At 39.6% G+C, this 20,720-nt stretch overlaps 1 protein-coding gene and 2 long non-coding RNA genes across 4 annotated transcripts in view; 1 reads left to right on the forward strand and 2 right to left on the reverse strand.

Annotated features, from left to right (window-relative positions):
- Window positions 1-20,720, forward strand: part of LOC139445865 (carbonic anhydrase-related protein 10-like) — a 166,893-nt gene that overhangs the window by 96,519 nt on the left and 49,654 nt on the right. The gene's annotated exons all lie outside the window — the stretch shown is intronic.
- On the reverse strand, window positions 885-1,671 carry LOC139445866 (uncharacterized). The gene is made up of 3 exons (XR_011651888.1): window positions 1,550-1,671; window positions 1,146-1,202; window positions 885-941 (listed from the first exon to the last, which is right to left on the reverse strand). It is a non-coding gene; the product is annotated as an uncharacterized lncRNA (long non-coding RNA).
- LOC139445867 (uncharacterized) lies at window positions 8,576-9,362 on the reverse strand. The gene is made up of 3 exons (XR_011651889.1): window positions 9,241-9,362; window positions 8,837-8,893; window positions 8,576-8,632 (listed from the first exon to the last, which is right to left on the reverse strand). It is a non-coding gene; the product is annotated as an uncharacterized lncRNA (long non-coding RNA).

Below are 20,720 nucleotides of genomic sequence, written 5' to 3' on the forward strand. Positions count from 1 at the left end.
GGTTGCTCTTTGGTAGTTGATTTCGTGTTTAGCTCGTCTGTGTCAAGAATCCTGTTCCACTTATGTTACAACGCAGCTGGGGTTGGGGTTAGCTGTTGTCATTGGCAATAAATAGATCAGATATTTAATGGCCGTGTCATTCTTCTACCTGGGTGGCCCGACTGGTAGGCACCAACGGTTCCCATCACCGTCAACCAATGAGATTCTGATGCAATGTTAAATCATGGTATTTTCAACTCTGTAACTCTTCTAAAGGCTTGTTACGCTGTTCGTTGATACGGCCAATAATTGTCTAACTTAATGAGAAATCGATGCCTGTTAATGCAGGTGAGTGTTATGTAAGAAGCAGAATTAAACCGTGTTTGGTGTATTGTACTCAGTGCATGCGGAAGCACCAATGTCATTCAGGGACAATCGGAGTACTGCGAGGATCTTACGGAAACATGCCTCGATGATGAATGGTGTAATTACTGCGGTCATTTTGGCATTTGATACAGTGGACACAAGCACGTTTGTGTTCTATATATATGCCAACGTATATCAGGCTATTTCATTGAAGCTGACCGATGAGATAATCAAGCGAACGTCACGCGGATTTTACAATGTCTGGTTCCGTGAATAACTAGATTGTGGCTGATGTGTTGCGGACAAGGAAATCACACTAATGTAAACAATTCCAGCCTTTCCATGCCGTCACGAAAGGTACAGTACTTGAATTAAATGTGAAAGTATCACCAGTATTGAGTATGCCTTCTTTTAAGATATATTTTGATATATATGTTAAAAGAATCGTGTTTCTATTACAGTGACATAATTGTACACTGTTTTGACAATGTGTAACAGCGGTACTCTGGTCCTCTCAAAGATAAGAGAGTACTTGTTGGGTTCAAGGGATTTATTTTCAATGGGCGTAGAGAACTACACGGTAGTCCGGATCTGCCCTAAAACATACATAACTTGATATAAATATCATGGGTATCATTATAAAGGCACTATATAACAACAATACTAATTATACATTTCAATCTATAATTCCTTACTTTTGGCATATATATATATTAACAAATCCTTCCACATAAAACAAATTACACTCTATATATATATACAATTAATAATGCATAATTAATAAAACATAAATAGCATACCTCGTCTCAGGGACGCAGGCTGGAAACTCTCTTATGGAGACGTGCAGTGAAATAGCCCTGCACAAATAAGTATACTACATATAAGTACATGTATACTACTTATAAATATATCACATAGCCACAGTTACACTAGCATGTATGGAATACGAGCATTATAAATTCTACAAAATACTATACATATATACATGATACATATACATATATCACTTCTAACCAATTTAAACCTATTTTATATATAAATGTACATTTGGCTATTACCTCAGTCAAATACACAGTTAAGTTGAATAAAGAATACACTACAATGTCATAATACAATGCTAGCTAAAATACTATATCCAACAACCATGATTAAAATACATAACCTAAGCTCCCAGATAAATAAAGTAATAATTAAATGAACTTACCCTATATGATTCAGTGTAGAGAACGTGTTGAGAAAATAGGTGTTGACTGACCAGTAGAAGTGTGATCAGTGTCCCCACATAATTGCAGAGAACATGCAACAAAGCTAGATCACAAAGAGCACCTAATCACAGGCCAAGCCTGTGACCAACCCATTGACAATAGCCAAGAAAGAAATGTCTGAACTACCCAAGCTATATACAGAACTAGCTTACCTGTGAATTAGTAGATTTGTGCAAGTGCTGAAGTTAACACAAGTATTTAGGAACATAAATGTTAAATATTTAGGTTAGCTTATTAATTTAATTCATGTTTGGTTACTATGATGATACTTTAAAATCTAACAATATTCTATTTACAAGCATACTGCTACATTCTCCCCTGCCACAGAAAATGGCGTCCCGAAATATATTCTATGTTACAGCAGAACCAGTTATCAGAAATAGCATAGCCTTGTAGGCGTCTTCTGGGAGGTCCTGCAAAAGTCTGCCTTCAGCTAGAGTCTTAAGAAATGATGCTCTTGTTTTCCAGTCTGTCAACAATGTTGGTGCTTGACTCATACAAAACTCTCCTCTTCCCATCCAGGCTGGCGGCTGACGCTGTCTTGTAGATCGCCTAGGTGGTAGAGTTGGTAGAACTCTCTTAGGCACCCTAATAGGTTCTGGATCTGGTTCTGGATCTGTTTTTGGATCTGGTTCTGGTTCTGGTTCCTGTTCTGGCTCTGGTTCTGGTTCCTGTTCCGGCTTTGCCGCTCCTTCTTCCTCAGCTTCCAGTTGAGGACTATCACCAGCTGTGGAATTACCTCCTTCTTCCCCCTCTTGAACCATTGCAGCAGTGGAATCTTCTAATTCCACATCTACATAGGTTTCATGTCCATCTGCTTCAGCTTGTGGGGCAGCATTTGACGGAATGCTAACCACTGAAGACACATCACTCAGGTCCACAGGTTGTGACTCAACCAGTACTATGGGATCATCGTCAGACTCGCTGTCTGATAGTGATTGGGTCGACTCTTGTTCCTTCACTATTGGTCCCAGGTACTTCGTTCTTGGCTTTGGAACGGGAACCGTCCTATTCATGTCAGTGTTGATCTCTAGTGAACCCACTGGCAGCAACAAGTTTCGATGAAGCGTCCTTAGCCGTCCATCTCCATCTTCCTTTTGTACACAGTACACTGGGATTTCTGGGTTGGGCTGGTCCCTCACAACATATGTGCTTTCTTCCCACTTGTCTGCCAGTTTGTGCTTTCCATCAAATGCAAGCTGCTTCACTAAGACTCTGTCTCCAATGTTGAGAATGGCTCCTCTGATCTTGATGTCATACCTACTCTTCTGTCTCTCCCTGGCTCTATGTGCAGCAGCTGTTGCAAACTTGTAGGAGTCAGCAAGCCGTTGGCGCAGATCTTTGATGTAGGTGGTCTTAGATTGTCTACCTTGTGGAGAACCTATTCCAAATGCAATGTCAACAGGTAAACGTGGCTGTCTGCCAAACATAAGAAAAAAAAGGACTTTCTCCGGTCGATTCATGTCGTGTTGCATTGTAAGCATGAACGAGTGGTGCTACATATGACTTCCAGTTGGTCTTCTGGGATGGTTGCAAAGAACCTAACATACTTATCAGTGTCCGATTGAATCTTTCTGTCATTCCATTTCCTTGTGGGTGGTAAGGTGTGGTCCTGCTTTTTTTTATTCCCGCCAGCTTACATAGTTCCTTGATTAGGTTACTCTCAAAGTTGGCGCCTTGATCTGCATGTAGTCTTTGTGGGAAGCCATAGTGTACAAAGAAGTTGTTAAATAGGACTTCTGCAGTGGTCTTCGCAGTCATGTTCCTAGTAGGGTAGGCCTGAGCATATCTTGTAAAATGGTCAGTCAGAACAAGAATATGTTGATATCCTCCCTTTGACATCTCCAGTGTAAGGAAGTCGACGCAAACTAACTCAAGAGCTGGCTGGTAGTGATGGAGAGAAGAGGAGCTCTGGCTTCTGCTGGTGTTCTTCTGAAGCATCTGTCACAGTTTTTTATCCACTGATCCACATCTTTAGCCATTCCAGGCCAGTAAAATCTGTCCCTGCAGAGAGCTAGAGTCCGATCTCGGCCGAGATGTCCAATCTCATCATGAAGTCCGTTTAGTGTTCTTTTGATGAATTCTGCTGGGAGAACAAGTTGCTTCCTTTCTTCTCCATCCATGGTAGTAATTCTGTACAACACTCCCTGTTGTAATTGGAGATGACTGAATTCTCTGAGAAGACCAGTAGGAATATCCTCTGGTATCGTGTGGTGATGTAGTCCGTCAATGACTCTGTTGAGTACTGGATCCCTGTCTTGTGCTTTCCTCCAATCCCTTAGAGTGAAGCTAGATATGTTGTTCCTGTATTCAACGTCGTCATCTGCAATAACTTCAGCTGCAAAGCATAAACTCTCAATGTAGTTAGATGTCTGACAACTATTGCAGATCGCCTTTACAGATGTAGTAGCTATAGTATCTGTCTCTTCTTCTTGTGGCAACCTTGAGAGCGCATCAGCATCTATGTTACCTTTTCCTGGACGATACTTAATATCAAAGTTGAATGCGGAAAGAGCTGCAATCCACCTGTGTCCAGTAGCATCCAATTTGGCTGTAGTCAAAACGTATGTGAGAGGGTTGTTGTCCGTCAGTACAGTGAACTGATTTCCGTAGAGATAGTCATAAAATTTCTCCGATACTGCCCATTTTAATGCTAGGAACTCCAACTTGTGTGCTGGGTAGTTCCTCTCTGCTTTATTCAGACCTCTGCTGGCATAGGCGATGACTCTCTTTTGTCCTTCTTGTTCTTGGTAGAGAATGGCACCTAATCCGAGTGAACTTGCATCTGTATGAACTTCAAAAGGAAGACCATAATTTGCATATCCAAGAATAGGTGGCTTTGACAAAGCATCTTTCAGTTGCTTGAAGGCTGATTCCTGATCCTGACCCCAAGTCCATTTAACTTTCAAGTCTGTTTTCTTCTTGAAGCGATTATTCTTCACAGTTGGAGGGAGCAACTGTGAGAGAGGCCAAGCGATATTAGAGAAATTCTTAACAAATTTTCTGTAGTATCCGGCAAACCCAAGGAATTGACGAACTTCCTCTGGACTCTTAGGAGTTGGCCAATTCAGTACCTTCTCAATCTTTGCAGGGTCAGTTTGAACTCCATTTGCTGATACAATGTGGCCGACAAACTTTGCTTGTTCTTGTAAGAAGTTACACTTCTTGGGTGCCAACTTTATTCCACTTTTCCTCAGACGTTGGAAAATCCTTTCTAATCGAATGAGATGCTCTTCAAAAGTATCAGAAAACACGATGAGATCATCCAGGTATATCATGCAAATTTCCAAATGAAGATCTCCTAACATATGTTCCATCTGGCGTTGATATGTAGCTGGAGCATTTACGAGTCCAAAAGGCAAGCGATTGTACTCATAAAACCCAAGAGGTCCAACTGTAAAGGCTGTTCTTGCTTTGTGACCTTCCTCTATTTCTATCTGATGGTAGCCCGACTTCATGTCCATAACAGTGAAAAACTTGGATCCTGCAAGTCTGTCAAAGATTTCTTCTGCGCGTGGTAAAGCGTAGGCATCTTTAACCGTGCAACGGTTGAGTGATCTAAAATCTATACACATACGCAGAGATCCATCAGCCTTGCGTACAAGGACTACATTAGATGCCCATGGGCTATAAGAACGTCTGATGATTCCACAAGCAAGTAACTGTTGGAGATGGTCCTTCACCTCTTGAAACATAGATGGCGGTATGCGTCGATGTCTTTCCTTGAATGGTGTAGGGTCTGTCAACTCAATCCGATGTTTCACATCAGTGTAGTGGCCAACATCTAAATCTCCTGTTGAAAATACATCGCTGTATTTCTGAATTAACTCTTCACCCATCTTCTTCTGTTCATCAGTAACTTTATGAGATATGTTCACCTTGTCCAGTGGGTGCTGTTTTACTTCAGTGGCAATCTGTTCCAAGTTGATGGGTGCAACTTTCTCAATTTGGACTGGTTGTATCTCACAGATGATTGTCCTAGGGGAAACAACTATGGTCTGGTTGGTCAGGTTTGACAATTGAACAGGAACTTGTAGTGATCGCTTGTACTGGTAGCGGAATAATGCAGGAGTTATCTCTATCCCCGGTGATATACATGTCTTCTTGGCTGGATGAAGCATAACACAAGTTTCTCTATAAGGCAGTTCCTTGTAGAGTGAACACTTGACTGTTACAGTTCTGTTGGGAGGTACAACTACTTTTGACACCTCACAGCTACGCATAAGTCCAAGGGTCCCATCTTTCCTTTTAAGTTCCTTGTCCTGCAAAATGATACTCCTAAAGGCAAGATACCAAGGTGTGTGCATTTTGCTGACTTGAAGAAAGTTAGGTCCAGTTGCCTCCCTGCAGCTCTCAAGAGCTGGGATAAGGTAATTAGTCCCCAGTAAAACAGGTACACTCTTGTTGTACTCACTGTCTGGGATGACTAACAATAAACAATTACTTTTGAGACCTGGAGATAACCCAGTAGTTTCAACTGGAACTTCCACATATCCCATATAAGGCAATGCCTCACCATCAGCACATTCAATACGAATGAAATCACCTAAGGTCTTAATCTCCAATGATGATAAACACTCCTTATGGAAACTTTCCGGGATAGTTGACACTGATGATCCTGTATCTAGGAGGGCCTTATGTGAAACACCATTGATGATGACATTTGTCTCGTTAGCTGTTCCAATCAATCCAGCTGGTATCTTGGAATGGACGACTTCAGTGGAGCTCTGTCTGAAAGAACCTAATGTCTGCCCCTTGACATTGGTCCTCTGCCATTTAAAGGTCCACGCCTCATATGATCTATGTTGACACGACAGCCTCTCATAAGGTGACCATATTGTCCACACCTATAGCACTGGACTCCAGACTGTAGTTCAAAATCATGAGGTAGTTGTGCAGGGTTATCAGGATTACCATGATGATGTTGATAATGATATTGTCCCTTGTGTTGTGCCTGGGATGCGGTAGGAGTGAACTGATTCATCCTTGCCTCCAGATTATCAATCTTGGATGACAGCTTGTCAATGACTCCCATCAACGCTGATACTTCAGAGGTTGGTTGAAGTGAAGCCATGACCTTGGCTGGTACAGGTTTCTTCTGTACTTCCAGTTTCCTTTGCTCCTGGTCATATTCAATTCTCCTAATAGCGACTCGGAGCTGGTCGAAATCCTGTATGGTGTCAAATTTGTGTCCTGTTGAGTCCTTCAGTTCCTGCCTGAGTCCTGACCAGAAGACTGTCCTGAGAACAGAGCTTGATCTATCCTGTTGGATGAAACCTTGTAAGACAAGCCTGTCTAACATGTCCTCAAGTCTGCAACCCCATGTTGTAGCATCCTCCTTTTCCCCTTGGCGTGCACCATAAAACTGGGCCATAAGGACTTCACCTTGCTCCATGACTGATGGACTGAATACACTTTTCAGTTTATTAAGAACTGAAGTGAGTGATGCAGTGTGACCTAACCTCATTATGACACGGGCAGCTTCACCCCTAAGGGCTCTCCTGAGCGCCTGTAAGATCTCCTCCTCAGAATGAGTCTTACTGCAAACGAAACTTTCAACCTCGTAGTGCCACACATCAAATGAAGTTTCACCTTTGGCCATTGGATCACCAGAAAAACAAGAAAAACGAGGTGCTTGTTTAAAACTAAACGAACTGGGCAAACTTTGGGTTGATGGAATTGCATGATGCTCTGACTCCTCAGATTTAAACTGTGGACTACCAGTAGCGCCCTGCAACTCCTGTATTGCTACCATACCTGCTACCCAATCCCTGAGCTCGTCCTCAGTCTTACCTTTTGGTGTAACACCTAGCTTCTCAAATCCCGCAAGAAAAGAAGCCAACTCATCAGAAGATAATTGGGACATGATGATAATGTAGGGATACAATTACGAATGAATCCGAAGTGAAGGTAATAGCTTTACCTTAAATGAACACGAACACAAAAATGTAAAGCTTATAAGACCTACATGGAGAAACAATGCATAATTAACGTAAAGGTAATCCTGTATACAACTTAAGGGTTAAGAGTTTATAGTTTAGTTTTGCTTTATCAACTATCAAGTTTACGATAGTAATGGTTTAGGTTTAGTTAGATAACAAAATTAGTTTAGTTTACCAAGTGTTGTGGGTTAGTAACATTTACCTGACAAATTAATCCATACTGTACTCATACAACTGACCACAAGACCACACAAACAGGATAGGACAGGTGTGCTGAAAGAGGTGTAGTGCAAACCTACCTTATATAATATTAATTAACTATGTATAATATTAATTAAATGCTGAGACACAGTGACAACACAACTGAACAGTAACTTAACAATATACTCTTTTATGGTATATGCCAAGATTAGCTAAATCTTAGATAATAACACTACCTAACAGTGCAATCATTAGGTCTGTGTTCTTGCAAAAGATGTCAACTATTAAACCAAGTAATGAATCAGTTAATTACAGTAAAATGTATGAACAAAGTAGACTATCTAAAACTAATTAAACTAAACTAACTAATACAAACTAAACTAAGGGCCCATAATACTAATTATGTACAATCACCGCAGCAGAGCTCAATATGGCTGCACAAAAAAACATACCCATTCTCATGCTCACATAAACAACATGGGTGAAAAAAACAACAACACCAACATGTCTGTTAAATAATAATGGCACCAAAGAATTATCAAAAATATGAAATACAGCTGTAAATATTAAGGATATCCTGTGTCAATAGCCTGTATACAGACGCAAGTGTCTCTGATCACAAATAGGGACAGTTCATGTACACATATTTACACATGTTCACTTGATAATAGTGTCGGGCACAACTTCATACACTATCACTGCAGGGGCTGCTGCTGATGTTCCTCTCACTCTCCTGGCTCCATTGAAAATCAAGATCCCACCGGGGATGCCATTGTAACAGCGGTACTCTGGTCCTCTCAAAGATAAGAGAGTACTTGTTGGGTTCAAGGGATTTATTTTCAATGGGCGTAGAGAACTACACGGTAGTCCGGATCTGCCCTAAAACATACATAACTTGATATAAATATCATGGGTATCATTATAAAGGCACTATATAACAACAATACTAATTATACATTTCAATCTATAATTCCTTACTTTTGGCATATATATATATTAACAAATCCTTCCACATAAAACAAATTACACTCTATATATATATACAATTAATAATGCATAATTAATAAAACATAAATAGCATACCTCGTCTCAGGGACGCAGGCTGGAAACTCTCTTATGGAGACGTGCAGTGAAATAGCCCTGCACAAATAAGTATACTACATATAAGTACATGTATACTACTTATAAATATATCACATAGCCACAGTTACACTAGCATGTATGGAATACGAGCATTATAAATTCTACAAAATACTATACATATATACATGATACATATACATATATCACTTCTAACCAATTTAAACCTATTTTATATATAAATGTACATTTGGCTATTACCTCAGTCAAATACACAGTTAAGTTGAATAAAGAATACATTACAATGTCATAATACAATGCTAGCTAAAATACTATATCCAACAACCATGATTAAAATACATAACCTAAGCTCCCAGATAAATAAAGTAATAATTAAATGAACTTACCCTATATGATTCAGTGTAGAGAACGTGTTGAGAAAATAGGTGTTGACTGACCAGTAGAAGTGTGATCAGTGTCCCCACATAATTGCAGAGAACATGCAACAAAGCTAGATCACAAAGAGCACCTAATCACAGGCCAAGCCTGTGACCAACCCATTGACAATAGCCAAGAAAGAAATGTCTGAACTACCCAAGCTATATACAGAACTAGCTTACCTGTGAATTAGTAGATTTGTGCAAGTGCTGAAGTTAACACAAGTATTTAGGAACATAAATGTTAAATATTTAGGTTAGCTTATTAATTTAATTCATGTTTGGTTACTATGATGATACTTTAAAATCTAACAATATTCTATTTACAAGCATACTGCTACATGCTACAAATGTATACAAGTAAATATTTAATAAACTTTTACTTCACTTCCTCACAGTGTTGAGTTACATATCGTTTAGAAAATATCTTGAAATTAGCATATAATATCAAAAACTGAACTGTACTGACGCTTAGTCAACACTCAAAGAATAACTTTTTTTAAATAAAATGTGATTAAAACAGCATTTTAAAAACTCTAAAACAGTTTGCATTATACACAACGGCTGATAGCTATATTGGACATTTTATCTTTGAAACTTCATCAATTCGACTTTTTTTCTGCACAAATTTACATTTCGAACATGCTTGGGGTCATGTGTTTGTAAATTAATTTCTTACCCCAGTATTCTTTTAACCGATTTCTTTTAACACAAAATTACGACCCACTGAAGAAGGCTGGACTCAACTTCTTCTTCCCTTTCAATCTGAGGTTATTCCACCGTATATCATCATATCAACGACTTGCCTTTTTTCTAGTCTTCATTTTGTTCAGATTTCCTAATCATGTTCTGAGAATTATGTCAGCAGAAGGTACAGGCCATTTGTTAAATAGGTTCTTCAGTGTTTGTCGTACACCAACTGCAATAGAGTGAATGCGTTTGGTTCAACGCCGCTATGAGAGGAAAGCCCAAAGTGATGCAGGATTTAGACATTTACCAGTGTTGTGAAACGGCGATCATGGGTATGGTGCTGACAAACTTCAAAACATAATCAGGGCGAACAGGAATTAGAAGTCACCATCATAGGTTCCTTGAGTGCCCAAGGGCCGCAACTCAACACAGTGACCTCGTATGCGACAGTTATTTCCAGACTTCACCATTGCGCACTTCGTGTTCTTAAGCATCATGTTCCTGGTAATGAAAAACCCCTGTTGTGTTGCAGACAGAACAGTCAATCACATTACCGCACATACAACTTCTTTGTAAGTCAAGGAGCATCTCGTTCCATCTAAATCATGCAAAGGGTTTTGTTCACATACACGACTCAATCTTTCAAAAACACAATAAACTGACATTATTTTTGAAAAAATAATGACAAAATCGCATTGTAAAATGAAACGACTGGATTTATTTTGACAAAAGCCAAAACCTTATTACAATCTATCGACCTGTTCGGCCTGAAAAAAACTTATTGTCAAAGCAAACTCTGAACTTTTGGTTTGAATATTCGTTTTTGCCAAAGCCTTTTGTTTTCTTATGACGATAATGATCAAAGGCAAGGATGTCAAAACTAAACTCCGAGCATCGCTGGGCGTCTTTTCGAGGAATCCTTTAAGAAAAAGCTATGATGCTTTATAGTGTAATTGATTATGGCAGCGCACATCTCCCGTTTGGCAATCTGAAGCACAATTACATAGCCGCCTGTTTGAGGATTACGTCGTTCCATGCCAATTACTGAATAAATTACAGGTTTTTCTAAGCAAATACGCTCCTTTGAGAGTAATTACTGTTTCCTGCGCGTACATGTGCCAGCCCCAGTGGACGCTGCGTACCTCTAGTCTGGTTCTATGTCCACTCTGCGCAAAATTCCTGCGTCATTTGCAACCGAATGCGATCTTGTTTAACGATCCGAGTTCTTTCATCTGTATGTTTCGCCTATTCTTGTTACTTGTAGTTTTTGTGCGTATATTTACAATACGTATGATTACAGGATTGTGTCGAATCCAGTTAAGACACGCTATAATAGTTGCAGGGTGAGACCCCCTTGGTATCGTGTACAAACAACTTGGAGTAATTGTTGAGCTTGACCAGGGTATCATTGTTTGAATGTCTTTCAGTTACCATGGAGTCTCGTGTTGAGGTACGCAGCGATGATTATATCGTAGTGACTACATGCAGCCTAGAGTTGATGCCATCTTAATCAAGACATAAATGAAACGTGTTTCGTATTTCTATGGGCGATTCCTAATTTGCATCGTAATTAAATTACTATTACTAGATCAGTTAGCACTATAACCGTGGTCTTGGGTTTCATCCAAGTAGTAAACGTCTTACATCCATACCACTTCATGTTGTTCCGCTTTGCCGTGATATGCTGAAATGATCTTCAGAGCTGCGCTAAACAAAACTCAGTGGACAGTGGAATGTCGGTGGTTCGATCCCCTAGCCGCGTCATACTATGAGACGCTAAAAGATGGTACTTGTTGTTTACCTACCTTGCGTTCGGCATTAAAGTGATAAAACATATACAAGTCAGCATACAGTGTCTGAGTGGGGTATAAATGTTAAACTGTAGCATGGCATCTCAGTGAGCTGGCACTATAACTACGGACTAGTATAAACAGTTATATACACACACACGCAGACTTGCACTTCGCTGTAGAAGTGCAATAATCTGGAACGTGATCTTAAACCCTTTCAGATGACGCTTTTAGGTCACCTAACGTTTATTTTTTGATAAGCCGTGAACTTTACCTTGAGAAATGCCATCCTTTCAATGATGCTCTTGTAATCAATATGCCACTTTGACTTTCACCATCTTCATCCTATTTAGCTTAATGTTGCATTAACCAAATGATAACTCCACAAACGAAAGCTAAAGTTCCCAAGCACACTACCAAAAACATTACTGATTCATCAGCTTTGAGCTGGAACTTTTATGTTTTGCGTAGGTTGAAGTCTAATAGAGCTTTATGTACGTACAGAACAAAATAGCGGTGTGTTAGTTGGTACCCATCTCAATCATAACCGATCCTTTGATCAACGATTTTACTGCAATCGGTTTATGACAGTGGCTACTTTGGGGAAGGTAATACAGGTTGCTCTCTGGTAGTTGGTTTCGTGTTTAGCTCGTCTGTGTCAAGAATCCTGTTCCACGTTATATTACAACGCAGCTGGGGTTGGGGTTAGCTGTTGTCACTGGCAATAAATAGATCAGAGATTTAATGGCCCTGTCATTCTTCTACCTGGGCGGCCGGACTGGTAGGCACCAACGGTTCCCATCACCGTCAACCAATGAGATTCTGATGCAATGTTAAATGGTATTTTCAACTTTCTAACTCTTCTAAAGGCTTGTTACGCTGTTAGTTGATACGGCCAATAATTGTCTAACTTAATGAGAAATCGATGCCTGTTAATGCAGGTGAGTGTTATGTAAGATGCAGAATTAATCCGTGTTTGATGTATTGTACTCAGTGCATTCGGAAGCACCAGTGTCATTCAGGGACAGTCGGAGGATTGCAAGGATCTTACGGAAACATGCCGCGATGATGAATGGTGTAATTACTGCGGTCATTTTGGCATTTGATACAGTGGACACAAGCACGTTTGTGTTCTATATATATGCCAACGTATATCAGCTATTTCATTGAAGCTGACTGATGAGATAATCAAGCGAACGTCATGCAGATTTTACAATGTCTGGTTCCGTGAATAACTAGATTGTGGCTGATGTGTTGCGGACAAGGAAATCACACTAATGTAAACAATTCCAGCCTTTTCATGCCGTCACGAAAGGTACTGTACTTGAATTAAATGTGAAAGTATCACCAGTATTGAGTACGCCTTCTTTTAAGATATATTTTGATATATGTGTAAAAAGAATCGTGTTTCTATTACAGTGACGTAATTGTACACTGTTTTGACAATGTATACAAGTACATATTTAATAAACTTTTACTTCACTTCCTCACAGTGTTGAGTTACATATCGTTTAGAAAATAATTAGCATATAATATCCAAAAACTGAACTGTACTGACGCTTAGTCAACACTCAAAGAATAACTTTTTTTTAAAAAAAAATGTGATTAAAACAGCATTTTAAAAACTCTAAAACAGTTTGGATTATACACAACGGCTGATAGCATTTTATCTTTGAAAATTCATCAATTCGACTTTTTTCAGCACAAATTTACATTTCGAACATGCTTGGGGTCATGTATTTGTAAATTAATTTCTTACCCCAGTCTTCTTTGAACCGATTTCTTTAAACACAGAATTACGACCCACCGAAGAAGGCTGGACTCAACTTCTTCTTCCCTTTCAATCTGAGGTTATTCCACCGTATATCAACATATCAACGACTTGCCTTTTTTCTAGTCTTCATTTTGTTCAGAGTTCCTAATCATGTTCTGAGAATTATGTCAGCAGAAGGTATAGGCCATTTGTTAAATAGGTTCTTCAGTGTTTGACGTACATCAACTGCAATAGAGTGAATGCGTTTGTTTTTTCAACGCCGCTGTGAGAGGAAAGCCCAAAGTTATAGAGGATTTAGACATTTACCAGTGTTGGGAAACGGACATGGGTTTGGTGCTGACAAACCTCAAAACATAATCAGGGCGAACAGGGATTAGAACTCACCATCATAGGTTCCTTGAGTGCCCAAGGGCCGCAACTCAACACAGTGACCTCGTATGCGACAGTTATTTCCAGACTTCACCATTGCGCACTTCGTGTTCTTAAGCATCATGTTCCTGGTGATGAAAAACCCCTGTTGTGTTGCAGACAGAACAGTCAATCACATTACCGCACATACATCTTCTTTGTAAGTCAAGGAGCATCTCGTTCCATCTAAATCATGCAAAGGGTTTTGTTCACAAACACGACTCAATCTTTCAAAAACACAATAAACTGACATTATTTTTGAAAAAATAATGACAAAATCGCATTGTAAAATGAAACGACTGGATTTATTTTGACAAAAGCCAAAACCTTATTACAATCTATCGACCTGTTCGGCCTGAAAAAAACTTATCGTCAAAGCAAACTCTGAACTTATGGTTTTAATATTCGTTTTTGCCAAAGCCTTTTGTTTTCTTATGAAGATAATGATCAAAGGCAAGGATGTCAAAACTAAACTCCGAGCATCGCTGGGCGTCTTTCCGAGGAATCCTTTAAGAAAAAGCTATGATGCTGTATAGTGTAATTGATTATGGCAGCGCACATCTCCCGTTTGGCAATCTGAAGCACAATTACATTGCCGCCTGTTTGAGGATTACGTCGTTCCATGCCAATTACTGAATAAATTACAGGTTTTTCTAAGCAAATACGCTCCTTTGAGAGTAATTACTGTTTCCTGCGCGTACATGTGCCAGCCCCAGTGGACGCTGCGTACCTCTAGTCTGGTTCTATGTCCACTCTGCGCAAAATTCCTGCGTCATCTGCAAACGAATGCGATCTTGTTTAACGATCTGAGTTCTTTCATCTGTATGTTTCGCCTATTCTTGTTACTTGTAGTGTGTTTTTTTTGCGTATATTTACAATACGTATGATTACAGGATTATGTCCAATCCAACTAAAACACGAAATAATAGTTGCAGGGTGAGACCCCCTTGGTATCGTGTACGAACATCTTTAAGCAGTTGTTGAGCTTGACCAGGGTATCATTGTTTGAATGTCTTTCAGTTACCATGGAGTCTCGTGTTGGGGGTACGCAGCGATGATTATATCGTAGTGACTACATGCAGCCTAGAGTTGATGTCATCTTAATTAAGACATAAATAAAACGTATTTCGTATTTCTATGGGCGATTCCTAATTTGCATCGTAATTAAATTACTATTACTAGATCAGTTAGCACTATACCCGTGGTCTTGGGTTTCATCCAAGTAGTAAACGTCTTACATCCATACCACTTCATGTTGTTCAGATGACGCTTTTAGATCACCTAACGTTTATTCTTTGATAAGCCATGAACTTTACCTTGAGAAATGCCATCCTTTCAATGATGCTCTTGTAATCAACATGCCACTTTGACTTTCACCATCTTAATCCTATTAAGCTAAATGTTGCATTAACCAAATGACAACTCCACAAACGAATGCTAATGTTCCCAAGCACACTACCAAAAACACGACTGATTCATCAACTTTGAGCTGGCACTTTTATGTTTTGCGTAGGTTGAAGTCTAATAGAGCGTTATGTACGTACAGAACAAAATAGCCGTATGTTAGTTGATACCCATCTCAATCATAACCAATCCTTTGATCAACGATTTTACTGCAATCGGTTTATGACAGTGGCTACTTTGGGGAAGGTAATACAGGTTGCCCTCTGGTAGTTGGTTTCGTGTTTAGCTCGTCTGTGTCAAGAATCCTGTTCCACTTATATTACAACGCAGCTGGGGTTGGGGTTAGCTGTTGTCACTGGCAATAAATAGATCAGATATTTAATGGCCCTGTCATTCTTCTACCTGGGTGGCCCGACTGGTAGGCACCAACGGTTCCCATCACCGTCAACCAATGAGATTCTGATGCAATGTTAAATCATGGTATTTTCAACTCTCTAACTCTTCTAAAGGCTTGTTACGCTGTTAGTTGATACGGCCAATAATTGTCTAACTTAATGAGAAATCGATGCCTGTTAATGCAGGTGTGTGTTATGTAAGATGCAGAATTAATCCGTGTTTGGTGTATTGTACTCAGTGCATGCGGAAGCACCAGTGTCATTCAGGGACAATCGGAGTACTGCGAAGATCTTACGGAAACATGCCTCGATGATGAATGGTGTAATTACTGCGGTCATTTTGGCATTTGATACAGTGGACACAAGCACGTTTGTGTTCTATATATATGCCAACGTATATCAGGCTATTTCACTGAAGCTGACAAAGAAGCTAATCAAGCGAACGTCACGCGGATTTTACAATGTCTGGTTCCGTGAATAACTAGATTGTGGCTGATGTGTTGCGGACAAGGAAATCACACTAATGTAAACAATTTCAGCCTTTTCATGCCGTCACGAAAGGTACAGTACTTGAATTAAATGTGAAAGTATCACCAGTATTGAGTATGCCTTCTTTTAAGATATATTTTGATATATATGTTAAAAGAATCGTGTTTCTATTACAGTGACATAATTGTACACTGTTTTGACAATGTATACAAGTACATATTTAATAAACTTTTACTTCACTTCCTCACAGTGTGGAGTTACATATCGTTTAGAAAATATCTTAAAATTAGCATATAATATCCAAAAACTGAACTGTACTGACGCTTAGTCAACACTCAAAAAATAACTTTTTTGAATAAAATTTGATTAAAACAGCATTTAAAAAACTCTAAAACAGTTTGCATTATACACAGCGGCTGAAAGTATATTGGACATTTTATCTTTGAAACTTCATCAATTCGACTTTTTTTCAGCACAAATTAACATTTCGAACATGCTTGGGGTCATGTGTTTGTAAATTAATTTCTTACCCCAGTCTTCTTTGAACCGATTTCTTTTAACACAAAATTACGACCCACTGAAGAAGGCTGGACTCAACTTCTTCTTCCCTTTCAATCTGAGGTTATTCCACCGTATATCATCATATACGGGAATTATGTCAGCAGAAGGTATAGGCCATTTGTTAAATAGGTTCTTCTGTGTTTTTCGTACACCAACTGCATTAGAGTGAATGCGTTTGGTTCAACGCCGCTATGAGAGGAAAGCCCAAAGTTATAGAGGATTTAGACATTTACCAGTGTTGTGAAACGTGCATGGGTATGGTGCTGACGAACCTCAAATCATAATCAGGGCGAACAGGAATTAGAACTCACCATCATAGGTTCCTTGAGTGCCCAAGGGACGCAACTCAACACAGTAGCCTCGTATGCGACAGTTATTTCCAGACTTCACCATTTCATGTTCTTAAGCATCATGTTCCTGGTGATGAAAAACCCCTGTTGTGATGCAGACAGAACAGTCAATTACATTACCGCACATACAACTTCTTTGTAAGTCAAGGAGCATCTCGTTCCATCTAAATCATGCAAAGGGTTTTGTTCACAAATACGATTCAATGTTTCCAAAACACAATAAACTGACATTATTTTTGAAAAAATAATGACAAAATCGCATTGTAAAATGAAACGACTGGATTTATTTTGACAAAAGCCAAAACCTTATTACAATCTATCGACCTGTTCGGCCTGAAAAAAACTTATCGTCAAAGCAAACTCTGAACTTATGGTTTTAATATTCGTTTTTGCCAAAGCCTTTTGTTTTCTTATGACGATAATGATCAAAGGCAAGGATGTCAAAACTAAACCCCGAGCATCGCTGGGCGTCTTTCCGAGGAATCCTTTAAGAAAAAGCTATGAAGCTTCATATTGTAATTGATTATGGCAGCGCACATCTCCCGTTTGGCAATCTGAAGCACAATTACATAGCCGCCTGTTTGAGGATTACGTCGTTCCATGCCAATTACTGAATAAATTACAGGTTTTTCTAAGCAAATACGCTCCTTTGAGAGTAATTACTGTTTCCTGCGCGTACATGTGCCAGCCCCAGTGGACGCTGCGTACCTCTAGTCTGGTTCTCTGTCCACTCTGCGCAAAATTCCTGCTTCATCTGCAACCGAATGCGATCTTGTTTAACGATCCGAGTTGTTTCATCTGTATGTTTCGCCTATTCTTGTTACTTGTAGTTTTTGTGCGTATATTTACAATACGTATGATTACAGGATTGTGTCGAATCCAGTTAAGACACGCTATAATAGTTGCAGGTTGAGACCCCCTTGGTATCGTGTACGAACATCTTTAAGCAGTTGTTGAGCTTGACCAGGGTATCATTGTTTGAATGTCTTTCAGTTACCATGGAGTCTCGTGTTGAAGTACGCAGCGATGGTTTTATCGTAGTGACTACATGTAGCCTAGAGTTGATGCCATCTTAATAAAGACATAAATGAAACGTGTTTCGTATTTCTATGGGTGATTCCTAATTTGCATCGTAATTAAATTACTATTACTAGATCAGTTAGCACTATAACCGTGGTCTTGGGTTTCATCCAAGTAGTAAACGTCTTACATCCATACCACTTCATGTTGTTCCGCTTTGCCGTGATATGCTGAAATGATCTTCAGAGCTGCGCTAAACAAAACTCAGTGGACAGTGGAATGTCGGTGGTTCGATCCCCTAGCCGCGTCATACTATGAGACGCTAAAAGATGGTACTTGTTGTTTACCTACCTGGCGTTCGGCATTAAAGTGATAAATCATATACAAGTCAGCATACAGTGTCTGAGTGGGGTATAAATGTTAAACTGTAGCATGGCATCTCAGTGAGCTGGCACTATAACTACGGACTAGTATAAACAGTTATATACACACACGCAGACTTGCACTTCGCTGTAGAAGTGCAATAATCTGGAACGCGATCTTAAACCCTTTCAGATGACGCTTTTAGGTCACCTAACGTTTATTTTTTGATAAGCCGTGAACTTTACCTTGAGAAATGCCATCCTTTCAATGATGCTCTTGAAATCAATATGCCACTTTGACTTTCACCATCTTCATCCTATTAAGCTAAATGTTGCATTAACCAAATGATAACTCCACAAACGAATGCTAATGTTCCCAAGCACACTACCAAAACATTACTGATTCATCAGCTTTGAGCTGGAACTTTTATGTTTTGCGTAGGTTGAAGTCTAATAGAGCTTTATGTACGTACAGAACAAAACAGTGGTATGTTAGTTGATACCCATCTCAATCATAACCGATCCTTTGATCAACGATTTTACTGCAATCGGTTTATGACAGTGGCTACTTTGGGGAAGGTAATACAGGTTGCTCTCTGGTAGTTGGTTTCGTGTTTAGCTCTTCTGTTTCAAGCATCCTGTTCCACGTTATATTACAACGCAGCTGGGGTTGGGGTTAGCTGTTGTCACTGGCAATAAATAGATCAGATATTTAATGGCCGTGTCATTCTTCTACCTGGGCGGCCCGACTAGTAGGCACCAACGGTTCCAATCACAGTCAACCAATGAGATTCTGATGCAATGTTAAATGTTTTTTTCAACTCTCTAACTGTTAATGCAGGTGAGTGTTATGTAAGATGCAGAATTAAACCGTGTTTGGTGTATTGTACTCAGTGCATGCGGAAGCACCAATGTCATTCAGGGACAATCGGAGGATTGCAAGGATCTTACGGAAACATGCCTCAGAGTACTCCGATGCCTTGATGATGAATGGTATAAGTACTGCAGTCAGTTAGGTATTTGATACAGCGGACACAAGAACGTACATAGATTTATCAGGTTATTTCATTGTAGCTTACCGAGGAACTAATCAAGCGAACGTCACGCGGTTTTTACAATATCTGGGTTTGCGAATAGCTAGATTGTGGTTGATGTGTTGCCGTATTCAGATAAGGAAATCTAACTGGTGTAAACAATCCTAGCCTTTCTATGTCATCAAAAAAGGTACTTGAATTGAATGTGAGAGTACCATTGCACCCTTCGTGTTCTAAAGCATCATGTTCCTGTTGATGAAAAAAACCCTGTTGTGATGCAGACAGAACAGTCAATTACATTACCGCACATACAACTTCTGTGTAAGTCAAGGAGCAAACACATTACCGCACATCCAACTTCTGTGTAAGTCAAGGAGCAAACACATTACCGCACATCCAACTTCTGTGTAAGTCAAGGAGCAAACACATAACGGCACATCCAACTTCTGTGTAAGTCAAGGAGCAAACACATTACCGCACATCCAACTTCTGTGTAAGTCAAGGAGCAAACACATAACGGCACATCCAACTTCTGTGTAAGTCAAGGAGCAAACACATTACCGCACATCCAACTTCTGTGTAAGTCAAGGAGCAAACACATAACGGCACATCCAACTTCTGTGTAAGTCAAGGAGCAAACACATTACCGCACATCCAACTTCTGTGTAAGTCAAGGAGCAAACACATTACCGCACATCCAACTTCTGTGTAAGTCAAGGAGCAAACACATAACGGCACATCCAACTTCTGTGTAAGTCAAGGAGCAAACACATTACCGCACATCCAACTTCTGTGTAAGTCAAGGAGCAAACACATAACGGCACATACAACTTCTGTGTAAGTCAAGGAGCATCTCGTTCCATCTAAATCATGCACAGGGTTTTGTTCACAAACACGATTCAAAGTTTCAAAAACACATCAAACGGACATGATTTTTTCAAAGATAATGACAAAATTTCATAGTAAATTGAAACGACTGGACTTTTATTTCGACAGAAGCCGAAACCTTATTACAATCTATCGACCTGTTCATCCTTAAAAAAAAGTATCGTCAATGAAAATGGTCCCGAACTTATGGCTAGGAATATTCTGTTTTTCCTGAACTGTACTGACCTTTATTACACTCAGGCCTGTCTGTAGCATAAGAGGTACAATATGTACAATGCTATGATA

The sequence above is a fragment of the Haliotis cracherodii genome, unplaced genomic scaffold, assembly GCF_022045235.1.
Source record: "Haliotis cracherodii isolate W230 unplaced genomic scaffold, xgHalCrac1.p SCAF_6, whole genome shotgun sequence".
NCBI lineage: Eukaryota > Metazoa > Mollusca > Gastropoda > Lepetellida > Haliotidae > Haliotis > Haliotis cracherodii.